Genomic DNA, 7,404 nt, shown 5'->3' on the forward strand with positions numbered 1-7,404 from the left:
GCAACTATAATAATGGAATTGTCATTTGTCATTTATTGAAATGGGGTAAAGCGGGAACAAGTGTTGGGGGGAAATAATGAATTTTGTTTTGGGTGTCTCAAAATTAAGATGACCATCACACACAGTAGTGGAGATGTTAAGTAGGCATTTTGGGTACCTGCCAAGGTTTGAACAGTATCCCAAGTTAATCATAATACAATTTTTTAAAAACACTTTTTATTTTGAAATAATTTTAGACACAATAGCGTTGCTTTGCAGCCTCCTTGGGAGCTTTCCTGGGTGTAATCTGAAACCAGCCCCTGTACCCTAAAGGAAGGGAGAGACGAAAAAAGAGGCAAACCATAGTGGGGTGGGGGGGATGGGGTAACTGGGTGATGGACATTGGGGAGGGTATGTGTTGTAATGACCGCTGGGTATTATATAAGACTGATGAATCACAGACCTGTAACCCTGAAGCAAATAATACATTGTATGCTAATTAATTGAATTTAAATAAAAAACAAATTAAAAAAAGAGGCAAACCATTTCAGATTGGTAGTTGTCAGTTTTAAAGATTTTACTTTTTTTTTTAAAGATTTTTTTTATCTGAGAGAGAGAGAACATGAGCGGGGGGAGGGGTAGAGGGAGAGGGAGAAACAGACTCACCCATGAGCAGGGAGCCTGACATAGGGTCGATCCCAGGACCCTGGGATCATGACCTGAGCTGAAAGCAGACACTTGACCAACTGAGCCACCCAGGCGCCCCAGGATTTTACTTTTTTAAAGTAATCTCTATACCCAACGTGGGGCTCAAACTCACAACCCGGAGATCAAAGAGTTAGGTGGCAGTTTTAATGAGCAAGGAAATTTACTTAAGAGGCTTGTTTTAGGCAGCCTCAAGACAAGTAGTTTTCAGCACCCACCTGCCATATCTTAAGTTTGTATAGAGGCCTTAACGGGTTCAGATGAATATACCGTCTAGGTAGTTTCAACACCATATTTCTAAAGTCTGTATCCTTGGGGCAGCTTCTGAAAGAGGGGAAAGCAAGTGCAACATGCATTTCAAGGACAAGGGAAAGGGTGAGTGGCCGCCAACTGCCCAGCTTTTGAGTCAACCAGTGGTCACATCTTGGTGACCTCACCTAATAGAGAAATTACAAAATTAGCACATTCAGCTTCTCTTAGTGACAACATCTTACATAACCAATGTACAATCGTCAAAACCAAGAAGCTGACATTGGCATAATATTATTCAACTATAGACCTTATTCACATTTCACCAGTAGAATAATTTTTTTTTAAAGATTTTATTTATTTGACAGACAGCCAGCGAGAGAGGGAACACAAGCAGGGGGAGTGGGAGAGGAAGAAGCAGGCTCCTAGCGGAAGAGCCCGATGTGGGGCTCAATCCCAGAACGCTGGGATCACGCCCTGAGCTGAAGGCAGACGCCTAACGACTGAGCCACCCAGGCGCCCCTTATTTAATAATTCTGTTAAATGATTCCTTTATTTGAGGGTATGTTACTAAAACCCAAGTTTGGCTGCCTGTGGCTCAAAAAGTCAATACTCAAGAGATGAGTAGTTTTTTTTTTTTTTTCAAGATTTTATTTATCCATCTGACAGAGCACAAGCAGGGGGAGCAGGAGAGGGAGAAGCAGGCTCCCTGCCGAGCAGGGAATCTGATGCAGGACTCGATCCCAGGACGCTGGGATCATGACCTGAGCCAAAAGCTGATGCTCAACCAACAGAGACACCCAGGAGCCCCAAGAGATGAGTTTTGATTGGAAAAGAATATGAGCTTCATTCAAGACGCTGGCCGCCTGGGAAGAAGGTGAACTCTTGTTCAAAGGCCAACCATTTTGTAGAGTATCTCTAGGATAAATAATTTAATAGAGGAAACATTGGTCATCCCCATTACTGTTGTAAATAGATATTAAAATTATAAAACGATTGCAATCAAAACAATATATTAACCATCCATCTGGAGGAACACAAAGTTGCTCGTCCATGTCACACTACATCCCAAACATATACTGTTACAAAGATTTCAAACTATAAGAAAATCAGGAAAATAGTCTTATAATCTAGAGTTTGGACACACATTTATTTATTTACTTTAAAAGATTTTATTTATCAGAGAGAGCATATAAGCAGCAGGAGTGGCAGGCAGAGGGAGAAGCAGGCTCCCCACTGAGCAAGGAGTCCGATTCCCGACTCGATCCCAGGACCGTGGGATCATGACTTGAACTGAAGGCAGATCCTTAACTGACTAACCACCCAGGCATCCCTGGACACACTTTTTTTTTTTTAAAGATTTTATTTATTCATTTGTTAGAGAGGGAGAGAGAGATAGAAAGCAAGCACAAGCAGGGGGAGCAGCAGGTAGAGGGAGAAACAGGCTCCCCACCAAGCAAGGAGCCTGATGCGGAACTTGATCCCAGGACCCTGGGATCCTGACCTGAGCCGAAGACAACGCTTAACTGACTGAGCCACCCCGCGTCCCATGCACACACTTTTTTTTTTTTCTAATAATGATTTTTTATTATATTATGTTAGTCACCATACAGTACATCCCCGGTTTTCGATGTAAGGCTCGATGATTCATTAGTTGCCATGGACACACTTTTAAAAGCACAATTATTTATCCAGAAACTATAGAGGACAAATTTGACTACACAAATATTAAATATTTTGTATGACTTAAGACTCCATAAAGTTAACGAAATCAAAAGCATAAAGCATTTGACAAAGTTCAACACATTTTCACAATAAAATCTCTTCCCAATCCAAGGATAAAAATTAATTTCTTTTACTTGTTAAGGTCATTGACTTTAGAACCATTGCTTTATTATTATTATTATTACTACTATTATTTAGAGAGGGAGAGAGAGGATCCCAAGCAGGCTCCACACACAGCGCAGAGCTAGACTTGGGGCTTGATCCCACAACCCCAAGATCATGACCTGAGCTGAAATCAAGATTTGGAGGCTTAATCAGCTGAGCCACCCAGGTGTCCCTAGAATCAGAAACATCAAGAAACAAGACAAGGACGCCTACTAATCACTGCTATTATTCAACATAATATTAGAAATTCTGATCAACAGTGTAAGATAGAAGAATTAAATGAGATACAATTATTGGCAGAAAAGAAAAATATATTAAAATAGATTACTGTTTAGATATTTAGACCATTTATATTAAAAAAACCAAGAAAATCAGCAAGTTATTAGAACTAATCTTTGTCAAGGTTACTAGATTCATGATCGATACATGAAAATACCACTATTTTGGGGCACTTGGGTGGCTCAGTCGTTAAGCGTCTGCCTTCGGCTCAGGGCGTGATCCCGACATTCTGGGATGGAGCCCCTCATGGAGCCCCCCATCGAGCCCTGCATCGGGCTCCTCCACTGGGAGCCTGTTTTTTCCTTCTTCCTTCTCCCACTCCCCTTGCTTGTGTTCCCTCTCTCGCTGGCTGTCTCTGTCAAATAAATAAATAAAATCTTAAAAAAAAAGAAAATACCATTATTCTATTAATCATATAATCAGTGTGAAATGCATATGTACACATGCATATATGAAGCATCCAGGAAATGACTCAAACCAAAATTGCAAAAAGCAAACATGTGAAGCACGGTTTAAGAAAAACGAATGAAGGGAAGGCTATAATATATCACAGATTGGCAGGCTTGCCATTATAGATATGGTTGGTCATGGTATTGGGCTGTAGATGCAAGCGCAAAGCAAAGAACACGACTTTGCAAGGACAAAGCCGCGCCTCCAAGTGGGAGTGAATTTAACAATTGTAAATACCTATGCACCCAATATCAGAGCACCTAAATATATTAAGCAAATACAAGCAGATATGAAAGGAGAAATAGGCAACAAAATAATACCCCATTTTCTACAATGGATAGATCATCCAGTCAATAAGCAAACACTGGACCTGAAATACACTTTAAACCAAATGGACCTAACAGCCATATACAGAACATTTCATCCAACTGCAACAGAATACATATTCTTCTCAAGCACACATGGAATATTCTCCAGGACAGATCATGTTAGTCACAAAAGAAGTCTTAGCAAAGTCTTAAGTCAAGAAGACTTAAATCATGGGGCGCCTGGGTGGCACAGCGGTTAAGCGTCTGCCTACGGCTCAGGGCGTGATCCCGGTGTTATGGGATCGAGCCCCACATCAGGCTCCCTCCGCTGGGAGCCTGCTTCTTCCTCTCCCACTCCCCCTGCTTGTGTTCTCTCTCTCACTGGCTGTCTCTATCTCTGTCGAATAAATAAATAAAATCTTAAAAAAAAAAAAGAAGACTTAAATCATACCAAGTGTCTTTTCTGACCCCAATGGTACAAAACTAGAAATTACCGGAAGGAGAGCTGGAAAATTCACAAATAAGTGGAACTTGGACAGCACACTCCTGAGCAACCAATGAGTCCAAGAAGTAAACAATAGGGAAACAAAAACAGTCTTTTTATGTAATTAATATATGTTTATTGTAAAAAACAAAGACAAGCAAAAAGAGGGAAGTAACCCAAAATTCCATGGAGTAATAAAACCACTATTAATCATTTTCCTATGCACATATTTTGTAATAAAATAAGGTCATATTATAATGTATTATAATTTGCTTTTCAAACTTAATAACTTACCATATATTTAAATATTTTATGACATCATTATAGAATCCATTATAGTTGCATTGTATTTCTTCACATGAATAAGCTATATTTTAGCTAATGCCTGTCGTTAGAGACTTGCTTCTAATCTTTCTTGTTATTGTTATAATACTATAGTGAATGTTCTTTTTTTAAAATTTTTTATTATGTTATGTTGGTCACCATACAGTACATCATTAGTTCTTGATGTAGTGTTCCATGATTCATTGTCTGTGTATAACACCCAGTGCTCCATGCAATATCTGCCCTCTTTAATACCCATCACCGGCCTATCCCAATCCCCCACCCCCTCCCCTCTGAAACCCTCAGTTTGTTTCCCAGAGTCCATAGTCTCTCGTGGTTCATTCCCCCTTTTGTTTACTCCCCCTTCATTATTCCCTTCCTTCTCCTGCTGATCTCCTTATGTTATTCCTTATGTTCCATAAATGAGTGAAGCCATATGATAGTTGTCTTTCTCTGCTTCACTTATTTCACTCAGCATAATCTTCTCCAGTCCCATACATGTTGCTGCAAATGTTGGGTAATCGTTTTTTCTGATGGCTGAGTAATATTCCATTGTATATATGGGCCATGTCTTCTTCATCCAGTCATCTGTTGAAGGGGATCTCGGCTCCTTCCACAGTTTAGCTATTGTGGACAATGCTGCTATGAACATTGGGGTGCATATGACTGTTCTCTTCACTACAGCTGTATCTTTGGGGCAAATACCCAGTAGTGCAATGGCTGGATCATAGGGTAGCTCTATTTTTAACTTTTTGAGGGACCTCCACACTGTTTTCCAAAGTGGCTGTACCAACTTGCATTTCCACCAACAATGTAGGAGGGATCCCCTTTCTCCACATCCTCTCCAACATTCGTTGTTTCTTGCCTTGTCAATTTTTGCCATTCTAACTGGCGTAAGGTGGTATCTCAATGTCGTTTTGATTTGAATCTCCCTGATGGCTAATAATTTTGAACAATTTTTTCATGTGTCTGTTAGCCATTTGTATGTCTTCATTGGAAAAGTGTCAGTTCATATCTTCTGCCCATTTTTTTATTTGATTATTTATTTCTTGGGTATTGAGTTTGAGAAGTTCTTTGTAGATCTTGGATACCAGTCTTTTATCTGTAGTGTCATTTGCAAATATCTTCTCCCATTCTGTGGGTTGCCTCTTTGTTTTGATGACTGTTTCCTTTGCTGTGCAGAAGCTTGTGATCTTGATGAAGTCCCACAAGTTCATTTTTTCTTTTGTTTCTCTTGTCTTTGGAGACATGTCATGAAAGAAGTTGCTGTGGACGATGTTGAAGAGATTACAGCCTATGTTCTCCTCTATGATTTTGATGGATTCCTGTCTCTCATCGAGGTCTTTCATCCATTTGCAGTTTATCGTTGTGTATGGTGTGAGAGAGTGGGCAAGTTTCATTCTTTTGCATAGAGCTGTCCAATTTTCCCAGCACCATTTATTGAGGAGACTGTCTTTTTTCCACTGGATGTTTTTTCCTGCTTTGTCAAAGATTAGTTGACCATAGAGTTGAGGGTCCATTTCTGGAGTCTCTATTCTGTTCCATTGGTCTATGTGTCTGTTTTTGTGCCAGTACCATGCTGTCTTGGTGATCACAGCTTTGTAGTATAGCTTGAAATCAGGCAACGTGATGCCCCCAGCTTTGTTTTTCTTTTTCAATTTCACCAAGGAAATATATTGAACATTCTTGTAGTTAAATTTTTTACATATCTATTGTATTTTTCCCATAAGATAAATACCTAAAAAGTGCCGTTGCTGGGCCAAAGATATTCACAGTTTAGGATTTTCTTATTTGAATTGCCTCCAAAAAATAGCAATTTATATTGCAGCCAGAAGTATAACCTGGTAATAACAAACCCTAGCTTTACCATATATAAAAAATATCTTGAAACAAAAATGAAAACACAGCCCGCCAAAACTTATGGGATGAAGCAAATGCGGGTATAAGAGGGAATTTTATAGCAATAAATGCCTACATTAAGAAAAAAAGAAAGACCTCAAATCAACAATATTACTTTACATCTCAAGGTACTATGTAAGGAGGAACAAACTAAGCCCAAAGTTAGTAGAAGGAAGGAGATAACAAAAATCAGAGCAGACATAAATGAAATAAAGAAAAGGAAAACAATAGAAAAGATCAATGAAAATAAGAGTTTTTTTTTAAAAGATAAACAAAATTGACAAGTCTTTAGCTAGGCTTACCAAGAAAAAGAGACAGGATTCAAATAAATAAAATTATAAATGAAAGAGGAGACATTACAAGTGACATCACAGAAATACAAAGGCTGGAAGAGATTAATATGAAAAATTATATGCCAATAAATTGGACAACCTAGAAGAAAAGGTTAAATTCTTAGAAACATACAACCTACAAAGACTGAATCATGAAGAAATAGAAATTGTGAACAGACTAGTAATGAATGAGAAATTGAACCAAGAAGCAAACACCTCCCAGCAAAGGAAAGCCCATGACCAGATGGTTTCACAGGTGAATTCTACCAATCATTTACAGAAGAATTAGGGGTGCCTGGCTGGCTCAATTGGTAGAGCATGCAATGCTTGATCTCAGGGTCGTGAGTTCAAGCCCCACATTGGGCAGAGTTTAAATTAAAAAAAAAAAATAAAGAATTAACACTAGTCCTCAAACTTCCAAAAAATTAAAGAAGAGGGGACACTTTCAATTTCTTGTTATGAGGCCAGCATTTTCCCTATACCAGTCAAACAAACAGAACACAGC

Source organism: Ursus americanus, chromosome 14 (assembly GCF_024610735.1).
Source record: "Ursus americanus isolate L20-20 chromosome 14, mUrsAme1.1.p, whole genome shotgun sequence".
NCBI classification, from domain to species: Eukaryota; Metazoa; Chordata; class Mammalia; order Carnivora; family Ursidae; genus Ursus; species Ursus americanus.